Source organism: Lycorma delicatula, chromosome 2 (assembly GCF_047948215.1).
Source record: "Lycorma delicatula isolate Av1 chromosome 2, ASM4794821v1, whole genome shotgun sequence".
In the NCBI taxonomy this organism is placed as follows: Eukaryota; Metazoa; Arthropoda; class Insecta; order Hemiptera; family Fulgoridae; genus Lycorma; species Lycorma delicatula.
In genome coordinates, this window is record NC_134456.1 from 20,813,347 (window position 1) to 20,835,549 (window position 22,203).

The 22,203-nt window shown below is 28.8% G+C and overlaps 1 protein-coding gene and 1 long non-coding RNA gene across 4 annotated transcripts in view; one reads left to right on the top strand and one right to left on the bottom strand.

Annotated features, from left to right (window-relative positions):
• Positions 1 to 5,478, bottom strand: part of LOC142320539 (uncharacterized) — a 216,127-nt gene extending 210,649 nt beyond the window's left edge. Inside the window, exons 1-2 of one of the 2 annotated variants that reach the window (XR_012755429.1) lie at positions 5,354 to 5,478; positions 3,822 to 3,912 (exon numbers count right to left, since the gene is read on the bottom strand). This is a non-coding gene — a long non-coding RNA (uncharacterized LOC142320539). The remainder of the gene's footprint in view (positions 1 to 3,821; positions 3,913 to 5,353) is intronic. The other variant, XR_012755428.1, reaches the window with a different exon arrangement.
• LOC142320538 (uncharacterized) overlaps positions 1 to 22,203 on the top strand; it is a 505,330-nt gene that overhangs the window by 255,139 nt on the left and 227,988 nt on the right. The window lies entirely within an intron of this gene.

Genomic DNA, 22,203 nt, shown 5'->3' on the forward strand with positions numbered 1-22,203 from the left:
TTTTTGTAATAAACATAGAAATTCTGAGAAATTATTTGATCTTAAACTTTTTTCATAATTTAATAGACTATAAGCTAAGGGTCAGGAAAACTCAAGATCTAAACGTCAGAAAGCAGGTTTATACAGCGGATTAGCATTTTAACAGGTCTCGATAACTCACAAAACTAATTGACTAAAGTACTGATAACGCGGTGTGGATCTTGCACGCATCACCCGCTATCCAAATCTACTTTTGGACATTAGATTTGTTTTACTGATCCTGACCATATCTACTAAAATATATCAAATAATGAATAAAATTTAAGTTGATTAAGTAGTAATTGCTCAGAATTACCAAAAATATTATTAAAGTTAATGAAAATCTTTAAATTTAAACCACCTTTTTTTCCCCTTCTCCACTAGTCTGGACTAACAATGAAGTAAAGCTCAGCCCAGGGGAGTGTCCTTTGAACTCTAAGGAGCTTCCCCACCTACCGGCAGTTGGTCCGGCATGGCACGTCGGCTCCCCGGTTGGATCTTTTACATGCCCGCCACCATCCCCAGGGAGGGGTAACCGAGCATGATCATGTCGTTCCCGGGACCCCCCTCCCCCCTAAGGACCGGGACTCGTCTTTTTGTGTGCCTGCTTCTTACCACCGGGGAGGAAACAAGGCCCGACTACGTCGCCCCCAGAACCCAATCCGGTGGCCGGGACTTGGTCTTATTTTATCCCCACCTATTCTCCAATGGAGTCCCCAGCTGTTCATTGAAACCGGTACATCTAAATACTGGCCCTCGTGACTTGGGCTATCCACGCGTCCCTAAACTAGTGTACCTTTCTTCTAGCCTCCAAACACAACATTTCCGTCGCAAACGAATCCACCAGCCTTCAATTCTCTGACGAAGCCAGCATGTATGATACAAGGAGCCCGGGCGTCAAGCCAGCCACACCAGTCCTAGCCCTCTGATTTACCCATTCAGTACATCGAAAAAAGAATTGTGTTCGTCTGTTTCTTCAACATGGCAATACATGCGATAGGGAAACTCGCGTCTTCCAATGCGGTACATGAACAACTCATTTCGTCATTGTTTAGTATATATTTTTTTAGATATATATTTTTCAGAAAAGGAATTAATAGAAATTATTTGTATCTATATTTTTTGTATCAATAAGCCTTCAAAACATAATAATCCATTTTTTTTGTACATCCCGCTACTGGGATATCTGTGGTAACAAAAGATAATTTTTAAAAGGTTATTTTAAATTTAAATCCATTTCGCAATTTACCAATTGCATTTAAAATATAAAAATATTAATTTTTTGATAACTTTCTCTTTACTATTTCTTTAAAAAAAAATAGCCGAAAATGTTTACCCCTTTTCTAAAAATAACAACTTTATTTAGAATTGTGGCTGTATCTAAGTGTGATTTATTTAATAAAACATTTTTTAGTTACTTTTTAAATTTACTATCATCAGTTCTGCTTAAAAATTAATTTTAACCGAATGCTTTCCCTTGAATTTGGGACCCCCAAAATAGAAAAAACTTTGTAATTTAAAATTTGTAATGCTCAAAATGTATTTTGTTAAACAATAAAGACGCTAAAGTACCTTAATTTCGTTAGGAACCGTTTCCATCATATAACATCAAAGGGAGGGTCTTGATGGAAAGCTCCCAAATTTAAAAAAATCGAAAAACTTTTTTTATTCCGATTTTAGTTTATTTAAAATAAATTTTAATGAATATTTTAATTATTAAGCCCCCTGATGCATGACCCTTCAAATTTTCAAAAAGTCGAATAGTATTTTTGGTACTTTCGTATTAACGCCACCGCAGCTACAGCTTTATTTAAAAACAAAGTAGTCAATCGGATTTCGGTGGAAAATGGGCCGATATAGAGTTTAACATAGATTCAAAACAACCCCTTTATTAATTTTAATAAATGGTTATTTATATTTATTTATTTTATAAATATATTTAACCAAACTTAACCTACGCTCGCTAACCTTCACTAATTAACAGGAGTGTTTTGATTATTTAAATAATAAATAATTGCAACAATTACTGAATTTATTAAATAAATACTCAAAAAATTACGGTGTTAATTAGTCAAGGTTAGCGAGCGAAGCGAGCGTAGGTTATGTACCGTATTTTTCAAAATTATAATGCTAATATACTAATATTACAAATTTTGGTTATTGTTTTATTTTGTTGAGAATTTTGGCTTAAAAATTAAAATTAAAGCATTTTAAATATAATGAAACAAGTAACTTCATGTGCAATAATTTTTTTTTTAAAGTCAATAACATAAAATTTATTACGTTACATACTTTTTTTTTAATATGTCAATTAAGAAATAACTGAAGGCAAGGCTAAGTGAAAATTTTTGGTTGATGATATTTTGTAACACATTCGTACGTTATAAAAAGAATTCATAATTTTGTTTATTGTTTTTCAATTAAAAGGGATTATTTTATTATAAAGATACAAACAGAGCTTAAAATGATTGAACTGAAAATGAATTCCATAATTTGACTGCGTAAACCGGGAAATTTTTAAAATATTCAGGAAAACTCATTGAAATAGAAATAATTTAGGAAAATTCAAAATTATATTTATAAATAAACTGCTAGATTCTGTTTTGAACAATAACGGTACGTTGCAAGGTCGTTGATGTCAGCAGTTGTAGATTATCGGAAAAACCAATTTTTCTGTCTACTCAGTCACATTGGAACTGCGCCGATTACAACTGTTCCATGATTTAATAATAGTTAGCGAAAAATCAGACATTATTAAAAATAGGTCGTTTTATGATACTGCATATTGAATTAGAAAGAGAAAATGTTTTAATATTTGATCATTTTGATTTATGCAGGTATTTAAAAATATATTTCCGATTTACTGCAGAAAAAAAAATCGTTATTTTTATAAAATGAATTCACTAGATTCTTTTAAATTAAAAATAATATATAAAATCATTTAATTAAAAAAAAAAAAAATTTAATAATTTTGCCGACTTTTGGAAGAAAAATACGATAATAGTTTCACTCGCACGGGATTGCGGGGTGAAATTGAATTTCTTTAAGTTTTGATGTATACGGATACAATAATACCATTTACTTAAAATATATATTCCATATATATTTGTAAAGACCTATTTATATAAATTTTAACTCGGAATTCTCCAAAACTACTAGATCGGTTTCAATGATCTTTAGATATGCTTTAATAGTCTATCTGAAGTTGTGCATGTGAAAATTTGATGAAGGTTGGTTGAGTCGTTCTTCAGTTATGCTCAATTTAAGATCGACAATAGACAACATAACCCCAATGTTGATTTTGTGTTGGTGTATTTATCATACGCGCTCATGCAGTGAGTCACAGTCACGTTGTAGGTACTATCGTTATTTTTAATTATTTCATCAAATTAGGGTTATAATAATTTAATTTTCTTATAAACTGAAGTTATATTTTAATATCAAATAAAAAAAAATTATACCTCATTTAGTTTTCTCACTTAATTTATGTTCTGTATGTTTCTTTCCCAAAAAATTATATAAAAAAACTATTATCTTTATAAATAAAAGGCAATCTTCGTTTTGTGCGTGCCCTAATAATTAAAAAATTACTTAACCGATTTCGCTAAAAATTTCACAAGTTATTATTTCCATAATATTTAATAATATAACATAATATTTAATAATCATATGATATAACTGTGTGACGGTCGATATTGACGTAGACAACGATCTATGTAAACAATGACAATCTTTGTAGACCATACTCTCGATATACACAACACATTAAATTAGTAAAAGAAGTTTTTAGGTTATTTACTTACACGTTTATTTTCATATTTTATATAGTAGTGAGATTGGTGAGGTTTGAACTGCGGTAAACATTCTGGCAATAACGAAGCACTGCCGGGTCCACTAGTACAAAATAAAATAACGAAAAGTCAGTCTTTTTGCGCAGAAGTGCGCAGGAATGTTTTTAAATTTTACTGTAAAACAATGGTTTAAATAAAAAAGTGTTTACCTGAAAGCTTTCAAGTACTGAAATTGCTTTCAGTAATATTTGATAAACAACTTTTTTGCTTTATTTAATCAACTAAAAAATTATTCAACTTGATTTTGTAATTGTTCAAATATATGTAATTGAATTTTCCTTACGTTTTGAGGTATGAGGGGTACGAAAGTACAGTTCACTTAAAATAAAAGTTAAAGAAAAAATTTAAAGCAAAAACTCAAAGTAATGGAAATGCTGTTATAACCAAAATGATGAAATGTTGAAATGAATGAACGAGTTATAAGTAATTTTTGATACCAACCCATATCGATTCCCAATATAGCAAACATCCATGCTAGGCCCTAAGGAAATTGAAAGGTGAATCTTTTCTTTGTAGACTTTTTAAGTGAGCTAAATATACGGTTGCATATCATTATGACAATCTCAATGAAGTTTAGATGATATTTATTTCTAAAACTTACACTTACTCTCGGCTCACCATATCATAAAAAAATACAATCATTACAATCAGAGAAACAAATACCCACTAATGTCTTTTGAATCACAGATGCCATACATGTGTTGATGGATGTCACTTACATTGAGACATACAATGTAAAGTAGTTAATATACAAAATGAATGAAATAAATTAAATTAATAAAAAGGAAGAAATCTTAGAAAATTTGTAGTTATCCACATTTTACAACGCGGGCGGATTCAACAAAAAGCCCAAAGTTTAGAATTCTCTATAAAGGCTATTAGTTCATTCAGTGATTACAGTGTATGATAATGACGTGACAGGTACCAAAAGAAATAAATAAAGCAGTGATATTAAATTTAAATGTTACTATATGGAGTAATTGCAACAATAATACGAGCAGATTCAAAAAATAATAAAAAAGAAAAGCAGTGATAATAAATTTAAATATTGTCTGAATAGAGCTATTGTAGTAGGATATAACAACAGTTATATATCAATTTTTTTGTTTTTGTTTAATATTACGAGTATTTGTTCTTACCACTGTCACATATGTAGTTTTAAACAAATATGCTGATAACATCAGTACATATGTACATACTGTGTATTATATAAATAATAAATATGCACATATATGTGTACAATATGTATATTAAACGTGTATTATAAATACATAATTAGGAATACATATTTCATAATACACACTGCTGATTTTTTACGTATTTAGTTAATTAGTTAACCAAGTTATAATTAATGCATACTAATTTAAAGTCGTTAACTTAGTTTATAATGTTATATATATCTTTATGTTTTCATAACTTCGGTTTACTATGCTATTCAAAGATACTTCAATAAAAAGAATACTAATAAAATATTAACTACGTACCAAAATTATTTCATATTAATTCAGTCCATTTACAAGTAATATATTTCTTTTGACATATTCTACACTGCAAAAATTAATTACAATTATTCACCAAATGTCTACTAACCACCATGCGAAAAGGAACCTACGCTGCTCTTAACCTTGTCACAAACACCAGCGCAAAGGTTCTGCAGTTATTGACAGACGGCGCATCGGTTATTGCGCGGCATCTAGTGTAGTCAAGACAAAATTTACGTCGTGTGTGTTGTATAAACATCGTGTTATAACTTGATCCGCAGTAAAACGCAAGACCATTAGGCATATTCACCATATAAAACATTTTCATCATTACTTAACCAAATTTTACATTTAATCAGATTTTATTTAATAATATTATTATTTTTTTATTAAAGCTTCTTTCTAATATAATTATGTAGTAAATATAATAAGTATATTTTATATTTATATAATATCTTGTCTATCTCATAACTGTCATTTAATGGTAAATTAATATGTTTTTGCTTTATTAATTAAAATCTTTTGATTTAAAAAAATGAACTCATAATAAGGCCTATACATCTCTATTTTTAAAAAAAATAGTTTTCTAGAAAGCTAATTTTTTGTTAAATGATGATTAAACTATCGAAAAATTACAATGAATAATTACATAAAAAGGAAACTAATATACGTAAAAATACGTTATTATTTATACCAAAACTTTTATAGATTTTTTGAAAGTGTCTTTGTTCTTGTCTATCTGTGTCACCATAGCGTAAATAAATTTAAACTGTCAAGTCTCAAAATCTATGTATCAGAAATGACATTTGATCTCTAATACAATATTGATGATATTTTACATTTGTTTTCGACAGCAACTAAAAAAAGATTTTTTTCCTGACATCGAACATATTTCAAAATTGACATAGCAATGACATTTTTACGTAACGGAATATTCTTTCTTTCTTTCTTTTTCTCGTTTATTCAATGTAATATCTTTTAGTAATGATTTACGAATATAATCATAATATTTCCGAAGTGGATATTACAAAAAAATAACAAAAAAGAACTACAATAATATTTTTTTTCTTTTGAAAATAAAAATTAAATTATCAAATAAAAATGTTTTGCCGTATTTATTTTGTTTATTAATTTTTTTTTCTCATTTTTCCCCCGTATTTATTCTGTTTGCTATTAATAATTAATAATAATAATAATCCCTTTCATTATTAAATATATTTCTGCAAAAAGCAAATAGGAATTAAATATACATTTTAATAACATAGTTAGGATTTAGATGGTGAATAAATTACGGTTATTATTGAAAATTAATCATTTCACATATTTTTCTTTTATTTTGTTTTGATATTGTTGTTGATGTAATAACAATCTCTTGAATTTAACTGATTTATAAGCGTACAATATTTGATATCATCATGATAATTTTGGTTTCTAATTTAAATTTAATTCAGTGATACTCCGTTAAATTATAGCGTTGTAAAACAAAATGTAAATTTATCTAGTGTATTCAAACATGAAAATTACAGTTACAAATTATTGTAAATAATTCTAAAATATTTGAATAATTATTTTATAGTGCTTTTTACCTACTTATTACCTGTCACGAAATTTATAGACGAAAATTATTCCGTACTTCTACCCAATTTCATATTATATAGGATGAGCAACATAAAACCGAATCCATAACGTAACCGCTGCAGAATCGGTAGGTAATGTTGGAATGAAATTTTATGAACGATACGCATAAATTAAATAAAAAAAACCAAGAAACGTAATTTAAATGTTGCAATTATTTACCTTATTGTTACAAAAAATGTTCAAAACAACCACCTTAGGCATCGATGTTCTTTTGTGCTCGACTGTTCGTATCAGTCGGGTTCGGTTTTATGTTGCTCAAGTCTGTTAATTGCTCATTATATTCAAATGCTTAAATTAAATTAATTATACAAGAATTTATTATAGAAAGTTATTAAATTAATAATTGTGTTTTATAATATGTATAATTTTTTTCTTTAAATTGAATACGTTGTGGTTAACCGTAAATAAACTCTGTTATGTTAAGATTGACTGTACGATCGTAAAGTCTGTATTTTAAAAACTTATTTATTATCAAAGAGGGACATTTGTTAAAATAACATATATTTTATGTTATTGAGATAATAAAATTAGATATTGTAAGAAATTAGATTTTGTATTTCATTTCATTAATTGGGGCAATATTAATGTTATTTGATAATATTACCTTTTTCAGTACCAAATATACCAGATATTAAAAATATCCAAATTAAATTTAATAACTGTTATGAAATTAAATGATATTTCTCTCCTATTCGCATAAAATTATGAAATAATTTTTTTTTTGCGTATAAAAAATCCCCACTACTTCAACGGGATTTGAACCCCGGATTTTCCGGATAAAAGTCTGTAGCACTATCACTCCACTAAGGAGGCTTTATACAAGTGATTAATATTCATTACTATCTGAAAAAAGTAATCAAGCTTACTTTAAAACAAAATTTTTTTATTCATGGAAGTAATATTAACATAAACAATAGCATTTTATAATGCATATTTACAATTATTCAAAGGGTTTTTTATAAGAGCAGTAGGTAAAATACGCCGATTAATTCGGGTAATCAAACTTAACACATGCTTAATAAATATATTTTTGTAATCATTACAGTGCTGATGTTTTCAGGGGCAAAATCGTTAAAAATATTAGTTAATATTATCGGATTTTCATAGCAACGAAGGTTTCATAAAATTAGATGATGTTGAAAAAACAGACTTACATTTTAAAATTTTATAAAAGTTAGCCAAAAAATATTTTCAACCGATTTAATTATAAAAAATAAAAATCGCCGTTGTTCAGTTTATTTAAAACAGCATTAAAGCGCTGAAAAATAAATTGTTAAAACTTAGTCTAGGATGGACATTATAATTTAAAAAAACAAAAACATAACGTAATGCAGCTATCTCCTAAGTATACAAAAAAATGCAAATAAGATGAACAAACGCTTTTTGAACAACTGATTTAACAAAAAAAAGATCCTTTGAAAATTCATTGATTTTCAGTTTTTGTTATGTAATAACTAATTTATTATTGAGAGAAAGGAATATAAATCATAACTAGATTTTTTATCTTACGGAAAATGATGTGAACTTGGTTTTAGAAATTTAAACATTTTTCTAAAACTTTCATTTTTGAGATATCAGTTAAGAATTTCGTTATGATTTCTTTTCGTATTTATGAATAGATTATTGTTCTGTTTTATCTTAATTTTTTAAAATGGGAAGTGTCTAATATGTTACTCAGCACAAAATAAGTAATTATTTGACACGGAAACAGAAAGAAAGGAATCATTATTTTTATAAGATTTCGTTTATTTATAACTTTTTATTACTTTTTTAGGGTGAAATAGAAAAATATATAAAATAAAAATAAAATATTTATTCTCTTTTCAATGAAATTTCTTGAGTTAACATGCATTAACTATTAATAGCTGTGCCCCAAAATATTTAGCGTACATCTAAAAATATAATTCAAATAAATTATATTTGCATCACTGCTGTATGCTATATTCAATGAAAAAAAAAAATAATAAAAGTTACAATCTTGAGTGAATCAAACAAATGATACTTATAAAATATTTTCTTGAATTTATTTGAAATTTATGATGTATTACTTCAATCTACCAGCACTTCGCTTTTCTAAACGGTTGTTTTTTTTGCTGAGAATCTAATGGTACAACAAACAAGAAGGAAATAAATTACTTTCTCTACGACTCTGTCGGAAGGAAAAGGTAAAGAGCTTGAGTGGAGCGAGGAAATGTAAAACTTCAAGAAAATTTATTTGGTTTAGAGATTTAAACGATATTGTAACATTATTTTAATTCCTTTTGTTATTTCCTATCTGACGTTCATTTTAGTTATCTTTTTAGCTTTATTATCTACTCCTTTTTCGTTATTTAAATTGATGATTTAAAAAAAAACGCTAATGTAAGGTAGAAAAAATTTATGAGCGAATAAGAAAGTATGGTTTACGTTATAATCGAAAGAACCATATTAAATCGTTCAAACAATAACAAGACTGGTTAAAATTAAATGTTCCTTTCATAGTCAAAATTACGCTGCCTCAGAATTATTTATTATATTTTAAAGTAAAATACTTCTCTTTATTTTTAATAATTAATATATGTATGATGAAATATTAGCCTTAACCTCTGAAAAGAAAAAAATAAATATTAGAAATTAAAAACACACTGCCAAAAAAAAAATTGAGGACAAATATTGCTCTTTAATATAGGATAATTAAAGAACGTGCGGATGATAGTTTTGTATATAGTATAATTTTTTTTAAATTATTTAAAATTTTGAACAGTCGTGTAATGGGGTCCATTTCTTAGTATATCAGTTAATTTTTGTTCTGGTTTGGTTCCATCGTGATTTCGTATTATACTAACAAATACTCCTTCGAATTTTGAAAATCGGATAATTGTTTGCAGAGGTATTATAAAAGCACCCCATTACACCTCAGAACCCATCGGACTGGTCTAGTGGTGAACTAGTCATCGCAAATCAGTTGATTTCGAAGTCGAGAGTTCTAAGGTTCAATCCTTGTAAAGTCAGTTACTTTTATACGGATTTGAATACTAGATCGTGGATACCGGTGTTCTTTGGTGATTGGGTAATTAAACACCCATCTCAGGAATGGTAGACCTGAGACTGTACAGGACTACTTTATTTACATTCATACATCCTGATTCATCCTTTGAAGTAATACCTTATGGTGGTTCCGGAGGCTAAATAGAAAAAGAGAAAGGGGCCACACAGTAATAGAGGCTCACAGTTTACACTTCATTAATTCAATTCATTAAAATTTGTGCTTCAACAGGCAAATGTATTTATATGTACACATATATATTCATATAATCTTTGACACTCCCGGTAACGTAAGGGTTCCACCGTTGTATCATACATCTAAATCGGTTCAACCGTTTAGCTGTTACGATGGAACAAACATATTTACATACGTACATACACTTTAAGTACATTACACTCCTTTTTGGGCAGTAGTTAAAAAAGAGGGGCTTTGGTTTTTAAAAATTCTCTTCCAATTTTTTTGTTACTACAATTTAATTAGATGAATTTTTATATTAGACTTTTAGACTAAAAATATTATTCTTTTCAAAATTTGAACCAATGAACTTCTAGGTATCTTGTTTCCTTATTATCGTTTAAAATATTAATTGTTAAATAACTTTATCATCAAATTTGTTTATGATGTTTTGGTATTATAACTAACTTCAGGATTTGTTAGAATTTTTAAGAATTTGGGCAAGAATTTTTCGAGAAGTATACTGCATAGTAAAACATAAGATACATAAAGGGTTTGTTTTGGAATCTTTGAAGTGTACGTAATTGGTTCTATTTATAGTTTCGCAGTTGAATGCTTAAGTATTAATATTAAAACTATTTGCTAACAAAAAAGTTGTTTAAGAAAATGTGGGTTTTTTATGAAAGAGTGGGAATCAACAGCTGGGGTCAACAGCCCGATGGAAATTGCTAGCATATGAAAAGATGCCATGCCTGACCAGGATTCGAATCCCGGATCTCTGCACGAAATGGACCAAGTGCTATCTACTCAGCCAGTCTGTAATTTTTTTTTCAATAAATTAAAATTGTTAAGTATTTTTTATACGTAAATCTCAAAATTAAAAATGTTGTGTTTTGGCCTATAAGCTATAGGCTATACAAATAAGAGGATTGTTTTAAAAATAATACCTAATAGAAATAGAGATAAAACTGAAAAATACGAACTTTATTAGCCTACTTAAGCATAAAAATCTATATTTATTTACTACTTTTCTACCCAGCTACTTTCAACACATTTTTCTCATAGCGTTTCACTAGTTTCTTCATTCCCTTTTCAAAATATTCCGCCGCCAGTGACTTAAACTAGGTAGTAATGTTAGTTTTCAGTTCGTCTCGACATCTTCAAATCTTTATGATGCAAACCACTCTTTAAGTTAAAGAAAAAATAAATAATTGCCGGGTGCTAAGTCAGAGCTATAGGGTGGATGATTGAAGATTTCTGTGAAATTTTTCCAATTGCCTCACTGTCCGATTTGCCGGGTATTGTCATGTAAAAACAAAATCCTGTGGGATAGCATCTCACCTTGTTTGTATTTTATAGCTTTTCTAAGATTTATTAACATATTGCAATACGAATCGGCATTCACTGTAGTTCTACGATCACTAAACTCGACATCCTTTTTGTGCCAAAAAAAAAAAAAAAAAACTGTAGCAGTAAGCTTCTTTACCAAATGTTCTTATTTAAACTTCTTCGGTAATGAACGCATTATCGTATTGTGGCTGCTTTGACTTGACATTTATATAAGAAATTCAGGTTTCATCTCCTTTAACAATGCTATCAAACAATTCATCGACTACATTTTCTAACGCCGCAAAATTTCATGCGCTTTAGCAAGATTTTTCCTTGTGTGTATCGGTTAACATCTTTAGCAACCATCTGGCACCAATTTATTACAGCTCAAAATTTCAGTCAACACTACATGAATCAAAGATTTTGAAATATTAAATACAACTGGACCCAATTAAGGGCCGGTTTTCTCAAAATCTTTCGTCAAATTTTTCAGTCAAATCATTCATTATCACTTGGCAAGATCACCTTTTGTGGCACTAATTGATGAATATAAACAACTAACAGTAAATGGCTAAAATATTGTTGCTAATAGCTGACTATTGGTTGAAAAAATTGTGCTACGCATGCGCCACCTGTTTACATAGAATATATAGGCGGCAAATTTAAAATGGTCTTCCTTTAAAAAGGCGTCCCGTATTTATAACTTTTATAAATACTTTTATAACATAAAATACGAATTTTATAAAATATGTAAATAATATATATATTTATATATTTTCCTAATGTATACATTGCAATTTGTTGAACTATTGAACATTAAATAACATGGCTCAGTAGATGAGAACGATATGTAGAACATGTAAATGAGGTGTAGTGTTGTACAGACTCAGGCGGAGCACCATTCCTCCGCCTGAGGGTGTGGTTAATTGAATCACAATCATCAAAATACACCGTATTCAAATCTGTATAAAAACAACTAAATTTTACTACGGTTTGAACCTCTGAATATCAACTGAATTTGAAAAATCAACTGTTAATCAAAATAGAGCAATTAGAGCAGCTCGGTAGGCTAAATCATCTATATAAATAAAAATGTAAATGTTGTTTGTTCAAAATCTTAAATCTCCGAAAGTTCATCACCGATTGCTTTTAAATTTTGACACAACGTTGCATTCCAATACGCGCGTGTTTTTATATACCTACTAATTATATACCTAAGATGTCACACCTGTGACAGGTAAAAACATGCTTTTTTTTAAAAACAGCGCTATCTGTTGGTCGTAAAAGCAACACACGCTATACTAAGTATTTTACTATTCCATTTCAATGTTTCCAATGTGGGTTTCCGCTATAGACTAAAAAACTGCTGGATCGATTTACGCGCGGGGAAAAGGGTAAAAATAATAAAAGGGAAAGAGAGAAAAATCGGAAAAGGTAAAAGGGAAGAAGATAAAAAGGGAAGAAGGGGAAAATTGAAAAAATAAAAAGGGGAAAACGAGGAAATGGAAAGGGGAAAGGAGAAAAAAAAAGTGAACGGAGGAAAGATGAAGGGGAAAGGGAAACAAAGGAAATAGAAATGGGGAAGGAAAATGGAAAACGGGGAAGGGGAATATGATAAAAATGAAAATGGAGAAAGGGGAAAAAGGAAAACGTAGAAATGGTAATAGGGAAAAAGAGAAATGTTACATTTTGTGAAGTTCCGTAATGTTCATTTTGTTAATGTTTTATCAAACTTTCAATTGTGTTCATTTAATCTATACATATACTCAAATCTAGCAATCGTGAAGCATTGCCGGGTCTGCTAGTTTATGTAATAAAAATTTTCAACTACTGTATTTTGAATTAATCATAAAATGGGTTTTAATAAAATTTTTCTATAAAAATTTAAAATCTAAAAAAGGAAATTTTTCAGGTTTTTTTTATATAATTGATTAAGGTGGAATGTATGCGTTAATATAGTGCAGGTGAGGAAGCGATTGATAGATTATACAAACTGGTGTGTAATATTTATGAAAAAGGGGAATTTCCGTCAGACTTCAAAAAAAGTGTTATAGTTATGATACCAAAGAAAGCAGGGGCAGACAAATGTGAAGAATATAGAACAATTAGTTTAACTAGTCATGCATCAAAAATCTTAACTAGAATTTTATACAGAAGAATTGAGAGGAGAGTGGAAGAAGTGTTAGGAGAAGACCAATTTGGTTTCAGGAAAAGTATAGGGACAAGGGAAGCAATTTTAGGCCTCAGATTAATAGTAGAAGGAAGATTAAAGAAAAACAAACCAACATACTTGGCGTTTATAGACCTAGAAAAGGCTTTCGATAACGTAGATTGGAATAAAATGTTCAGCATTTTAAAAAAATTAGGGTTCAAATACAGAGATAGAAGAACAATTGCTAACATGTACAGGAACCAAACAGCAACAATAACAATTGAAGAACATAAGAAAGAAGCCCTAATAAGAAAGGGAGTCCGACAAGGATGTTCCCTATCTCCGTTACTTTTTAATCTTTACATGGAACTAGCAGTTAATGATGTTAAAGAACAATTTAGATTCGGAGTAACAGTACAAGGTGAAAAGATAAAGATGCTACGATTTGCTGATGATATAGTAATTCTAGCCGAGAGTAAAAAGGATTTAGAAGAAACAATGAACGGCATAGATGAAGTCCTACGCAAGAACTATCGCATGAAAATAAACAAGAACAAAACAAAAGTAATGAAATGTAGTAGGAATAACAAAGATGGACCACTGAATGTGAAAATAGGAGGAGAAAAGATTATGGAGGTAGAAGAATTTTGTTATTTGGGAAGTAGAATTACTAAAGATGGACGAAGCAGGAGCGATATAAAATGCCGAATAGCACAAGCTATTGCTAGCACAAGCTAAACGAGCCTTCAGTAAGAAATATAATTTGTTTACATCAAAAATTAATTTAAATCTCAGGAAAAGATTTTTGAAAGTGTATGTTTGGAGTGTCGCTTTATATGGAAGTGAAACTTGGACAATCGGAGTATCTGAGAAGAAAAGATTAGAAGCTTTTGAAATGCGGTCCTATAGGAGAATGTTAAAAATCAGATGGGTGGATAAAGTGACAAATGAAGAGGTATTGTGGCAAATAGATGAAGAAAGTCGCATTTGGAAAAATATAGTTAAAAGAAGAGACAGACTTATAGGCCACATACTAAGGCATCCTGGAATAGTCGCTTTAATATTGGAAGGACAGGTAGAAGGGAAAAATTGTGTAGGCAGGCCACGTTTGGAGTATGTAAAACAAATTGTTGGGGATGTAGGATGTAGAGGGTATACTGAAATGAAACGACTAGCACTACATAGGGAATCTTGGAGAGCTGCATCAAACCAGTCAAATGACTGAAGACAAAAAAAAAGTATGCGTTGTTGGTAGAAAAAAATTAGTTATAATTATCTCCATTAGAATATTTTCGTCGATTAATGGATCCTTATACTACTTTTGGAAACTTAAATAAGAGGCAGGAAAAAACAGAATATATAAATATCTTTAATATAGTTTATATGAACACTTAATACTGCTTCAAGGATGGTTAAATTCATTGTAGGAGAATTATAAGTCTGGGAGAAAATATTTAAAAGAAAATTAAGGTTGTAAATAATGTACAAAGTTTTACGCAATATCTTCAAGATACGAATATCAGTTATTGTTAAATATGTACATTATTTTACATTGTAAGTTGGAGGTTGTTGTTTCGTGTAATATTCATCAGAATCAGTTTGCTATACATTATTATTACGTTATTAATACGCTTGAATTAAATACTGTGAACCGCACGTTAAATATGTAGCAAATTTAGCGGCTTGTAGCTCAGAGCAGCATTACACAATTATTAAAGAACAACATTCGTGGTAAACATGAACCCTTTTCATTAAGGTAATATCTATCTCGTTCATTCTAATTACTAATTTCTTCCAGTTTCCCGTTATTTTTTGTTATAAGCAGATATGGTATTTTAAATTTACGCATTTGCTAAAACAAATGTTAGCATTTGTAGTTAAGCGTATTTTCCGTATTCTGTCTGTACTATAGGTATATTACGTATGATTAAAAAATGAGGTTGTTTTATCTAATTTTAAATTAGAGCATAATGTAGCATATTTCTAGTGCTGAAGAAAACATAATAGATTAAAATTTATCGTTTTATCCTACACAAAAATTTATATTTTAATAGAATTTCTTTTTATTGTAAAGAACAAAATGGAAAAAAATAGTTAATCCTCGTGTAAAATGTCTAAATTAATTTTTAATAATATAATCTCTATTTTTGAAACTTTTAATGAAGGAATCGGAAAAGGGAGTTATTTGATCTACACTAGGAGAAAACAACTAAATATTATACACGCATACACACGTACGCGCGCAAGGGACATAAATCTAATCCCACAAACAGCTGGCCTTTAATTGGCAGATACATACTTTTATTCATCCAAATCATTAGCAAAAGATTGAAGATATCTAGTTGTGCTTCTAAGATATTTGATGTACAACAGGAGAAGGTTCAAGTCTTTCCTGAAAACAACAAAATACAGATGAATAGGAACTTTTGAACATTTTTCCTGTAATTATTAAGTGATACCAAAACTCATATATACTTCAAAGAGTAAAATTTATTACAGTTTTACTAATTTTACGGTAGTTATCGTCGCTAAATATTTTATGGTCTACCAGTTGTTACATGATCTAAATGTTCTGGTACAAAAATGTAGAATTTTCAACAATATTATTTTACCGGTTACTTTTTTGTAAGAGTTTCATTTTATAGTAATATGTGAAATGAAGGGAAGAGTATATCTGTGAAAGGAAAGACCACTGAACAACTAAAATCAATGAAAAATTGCTTCTTTTCTTTAAAAAGGTGGGAAAATATTTTTCAACCTAGTAAAAATTTTATTAAATTGTACTCACCCATTCAAAAGTTATCTTAGGATAAACATACACACAAATTTCTGGAACTATGAAGTCCTCGCTCTGCTCTGTAAAACAAACCGTTGTTATTGTTTCAGGATTATTTATTTATGAAGTTAAAAAAAATTGTGGTACAAGAAAGTAACATAATGGAACTTTGATTAAAAGTTAGAAATGTTTTACACAGCTTAAACTGAAAATATCATTCACGGTTACCCTTTATCCTTCATGAGAAATCCACTTAAACACTTTTCTTTTATAATACTTTCAGCTTAACTTTTATCAGAAGCAATAAATGAGTATTATTTTTAAGCTTATCTACCTCTGGTGAAGTGGAAACACGTTTACTTTAAATGATTCTTATATTGAGGATCAATGATAATACCCTGCAAAAATTATATTAAGTCACGTTACACGGTTTCCGAAGAGTTTGAGGCTTAATAACTAGTTTCATAATAATGGTACGGTATCGAGGATGTTCTTATCTATAACCAGCTATTTTTTTTCTATTAACCTATGGAATTTCATTTATTACTGTAATTTGTTTTTAAAAAATTCAGAAAAACTGTGAAACATCTACCCATTGATTACAATTCAGCTTAACCTTAATTCTGTCCGTGTAAAACGCGCGAAAAAATCTTTAGCAATACATCCTATTAACTTCAAATTATAAAAATTGTTTTAATATTCTTTCTTTACTTGAATCATTTTTAGCCCAACGCTTTTTAAGTTATCGGATATTTTCCAATTTATTTTAGTCGTCAGGATATTTTTTTTTTTTAAATAAAAAATATATTAGCATTTATAAGTTGAGTAAGAAAGACATTCTAAGAAAAAAAAAAATCAATTTTCACATAAAATAATGTTTGTAAATGTTACCGTGATAGACCGAAATTAGAGAATGTCAATACTCTCCGGTAAATGTCGACTCATACCAAATACGTTTTTGCTTATTCGGACCTTCTCTGGTATATCTCGGCAAACAGATAAGCTCTGGTGGGGTTCGAAACGATAACTAGAAATTTAAAAAAAAGCAGAACTTATCTGTGTTTGTCGACGTATACTGGTGAAGGTCCGAATAAGCAAATATTTCGGTCTTTCACCGACGTATTTGGTACGTGTCGACATTCACCGGAGTATATCGACATTTGCCAGATATTAGTCTTTCACAGTAATATAAATACTATTTAATAATTATCGCAGTGTATAGTAGCAACTACTTAGCATATTTGTGTATGCTCATTACTGTACTTTCTTTTTTTGCAGCTATTTATCTAGTAAATATGATAAAGTTATACTTTTATTTACTTCAATCTCCAATCTCTTCATCTCTTTAAACAAAAAAAAAAAAAAACAAATCCCCGGCTGAAATAATTGTCACTTAAAAACTGGCCAAAGAATTATTGATGGCTAAACGCTCAAACTCGGTAAATTAATGAAAAAAAAAAACTATTTTAAACGGTTTAAAATAAATATTACACTTTTTTAGACGATGAGCCTAAATTAGGTCATGAAATAGAAATATAGGGTATTTTTCTTCATATTTTAAAGAAAAATTTTAATGATCAACAGAACTGTTTAAATTACCATAAAATAGAAATTATTGGGGAAAAATTATACCTTCCTCGATTATTTAAAGTTATTACGAAGTTCATCGACAACCATATAACACGATTACTGTAGTAGGACCGTGAAATGAACGGTCAGTGCTTAAATATGAATAATTCTTGGTAATTTAACAAGCTTCATACTGCTTTTTTGTTAATTTTTTTTACTGAAAAATAATAAAAAAAATTACGTCTCTGTCACTGTTAAATCTTTTTTATTTTAACTTATTTCACATTGTAATAAAAAATTAAAAATTTGTATAGTTTACGGCTTGCTTCTGTGCATTAAATTATTAAACAGATATTTTATTTAAAAAAATAAATAATTCACTGACATTGTTACTTTAACATTTTTAGGAGGAATAATTTATGATTTAGAAAGAAATGAAAAAAAACTTTTGACTTTTTTATATTCTATATAGAGATAAAACGATTGCCTGGACACTTAATCCTTGGTCGTAGTCGCACACGAAAAACGAGAGAACATTTCCTTTTTCATCCAGGATAAAAAATCGACCAATTTCATATAACACATCTAAATTGCACTATTTCGCTCACATTCTTGTAAAATATTTCTTACGTGTATAAATATAATAGGTTTGGAGTATCAAATACATTAATTTTCCTCCTGGATTTCAAGGATATTTTATTCTATAAGGAAGTAAAATGAAAAATTTCTTTAAGCAAACACATTCCTGTTTTTATTAATATTTTAAAAAGATGCCTTTTAATTTTGTGTATGTATTATGTGTGTATATACATTTATGCGCGCGCTTGTGTGCGTATGTGCGTATGCATGGATGACTGTAAGCCTGCTTCGTGAGCAAGCAGGAATATTTTCTTCCACGTATACGAAACAAATAAGTACGCAATAAATACTTGTTCTATAAATTTAGTGCTGTAAGTTTATAGTGAGACACTTAATAATCTACTTTCCCGGACCTTGCAACAGTAATCTTGTCCTAAATATTAATAGTAAATTAATTCGTATCAAATACTGCTTTAAGTAATAACGCGTACCCTAGGGAAAGAGACGTTATGCGTGTGAAGACGACATATGGTCCATATTGTTTTGTAGAACAAGAAATTTCAGTGACGTCATTATATGACGTATGAAGGCAAATTAATCCGCCTTCTCTTCTATCTCTTTTATAAATATCCGTACCCTACCCTATTCATTTGTCAGCACTGTTGGCGATGTGTCCGGTTTAAATTTTTTGATAATGAAGGGTTGCTGAGATAGAAATTTTCTTGCTTAATGGGCACTCACCTCTTGATAAACGTTCCAATATGTCTTTTATATCTGCTTTAAAAGTTCATTTAAAAAATAATTATTTTAGTATAACACATCTAACCAGAATTTGTTGTATGACTATTTCTATTAATGACCCCATTTAAAAGTTTTATTTGTAACAAAGGAAATAAAACCAGATTATAGTTGAAAAAAATACGAAATAAATAAAAATTTATTATAAGTTTTTTATGCTTTTACGAGTAATATGTGGTAGATAAAAAAATTAGGCAATACTCTACGAATTGAGGTACTAAAAAAGGAAGCGTCTTTTAAATAAACTTTACTCAGCTTTAGTAATTAAAAATATCAATTATTATTAAAAAATCTAAAGTAAATAATTAATTTAACTCATTAAAAATAAATAAATAAATAATTTATTCAAAAAAAATTATTAATTTTAGACATGAAACACTAACTTTCATCGCCTACTAAGGACGGTGGTTCGTGTAGTGGTAATAAATTCATAATAATTTGAAAATATTGCGTTCAGTTTCTGTAAATAATTTGAAATTTTTAAGAAAAAAATATTTAATTGTTATTAATAATATATTTCTATTTTATCTTAATAAAATTTGTGATGAATTTCAGTATACAAAATGTATGCCTAAATTACTAATTTTATTTTTAAGAAAAGCTTAAATTTATTTATTAATATTTTATTTTACAGATTATTCGACAGCTTTAATGGAAATAAATTTGTTGTTATGTTTGTATAACCAATTTACTGGCCTATTAGCTTTTATACTATCATTCATTATCACTATAGATAGACGCTTGATCATTATTATTGTAAATATTTATGATTATATTTGCATCATCATGAATAAAAGAAAATTCTATTGGAAACAACGATATGATATTACATTATTGAAAGCTATTATATGCTGTTATTGTTGTAATAACTACTATTAAGTTAGGAAAATCAATAAATCTCCTTTTTTGTGTTTGCAGAGTAATATATACAAACAATTAAGTAAGATTACGAGTATATAAGAGTTTAGTGTAATTGTAAAAGTTTAATTTTTTCAAGGAAATGATATTTATTGTGAAAAATTAAGTAATTAGTTTTTAATTTCGGATAATACACATAACTTCTTGAGATAGTTCTAACAAATGGAAAAAATCTTTTTTCTAAAAACCTAACCGGGCGATACATGATAAACCCTTTATTTCTTCTTTTAATTTTTTAATCGTTTTGAATAGTAATTTAAAACATAAGGCCGTAACATGTTCAAAATAATATTATTTATTTTACCTAATAAATAATGAAGTAAATACTAATAATAGTAAAGTACTTTACAAATCCATCCATAATGGAATTGGAATCTTTGACACAAGAAAAAATCTATTTGTATTAGTTCCCATTTTTGAACCCTAAATTTTTTTTTACCGTGCTGGGAAAGATTCTTCTTTTTCTTACCACTGTACTGGTTTAAGCCTGTGCCATATTAATCCATTTACCGGACTCCGTGGTACCGCGAGTGGTAGCGTCTCGGCCTATCATCCGGAGATCCCGGGTTCGAATCTCGGTCAGGCATGGCATTTTCACACGCTACAACTCATTCATCTCATTCTCTGAAGTAATACCTAACGGTGGTTCCGGAAGTTAAAAAGGAAAAAGAAGAAAGATTAATCCGTTTATCAAATTTCAATTTCTTTGAACATCAGTCAGTGTCTGTTTTTTGCATTTGCTAGTACTTCATTAATAATAATAAAGTAATATTACTTATTTGTACCTAATAACTAAACTACGAATTTGAATCCCGTTATTTAAGACTTTCTTGATTATTTTTTGTGCTGGTCATTTAAGTTTCGGATCCATGTAAAAATCCAACCAGAACCGAATTTCAGTTTTTGATACGTTAAAAAATTTATTTATAGAATTTTTCACTTTGAAAACCATACAGCTATGGTGGAAAAATCTCGCTAAACATTTAATTCTTACGTAATTCGTTTGTCAAACTTCAGTATTTTTAAACATCAGGAAGAGTCCGTTTTCAGCGCCAACATAGAACACTAATAAATAGTAGTTCGTATTGGGAACAATATCAATTACTGTATACTTTTATGAAGAGATTAATTGTAAGAAACATCACAAACTTTACCGTGTTCGAACAAAGAATTTTCTAAATTAAAAGCAAAAAAATCTTACCATCTCAGCAAACAAGTTTATGAAGTTAATGAAGTAATAATATAGATTTTGAATTACCCATACACCCATACACCCATACACCCAGTCCAATTAACATATTTTTATATTTGAAAATCAATCACAAAATCTGTGAGTACTATATTACAAAATAATTATATTTTTCATATTTACAAAAATTCAGATTTGCGATCCTATACGAAAAAATCTGATGTAGACACTACCTGACTTCCTTATATGTCTATTAAATTACATTACACATTTTTTTAAATGAAAAGTACATAAAAGTTTATTTCATTAATAACTTATGATATTTCTTCGTATATTTTTTTATTGTTATTATACAAACTTTTTTTTGTAATGAGAGGTTATTGATTATTAATAAATAAATATATTTAACTTAAAAAAAAAAAAGTTAAAAAAAAGAAGGAGATAAAGTCGGATTTGAACCGATGTGCCTTCCTCTTGTAAGATCCAAATATTTCATTAATTAAAGGTTTATTAAAGGCTATAACTCTAGAAGCAATGAAAGTAAGTACCACTTATGATATATCATTGAAAAGGTCACAAGGAGGACTTATTACTCCAGTTGAGAAAGAGTAAAAAATCCAAATGTTTTTGGATTTTGGGCTTTTTTGAACAATTTTAGTTCAGTCGATCGCAATGAAAAGGGGAGGTGCAAAACTAAATTTACAAC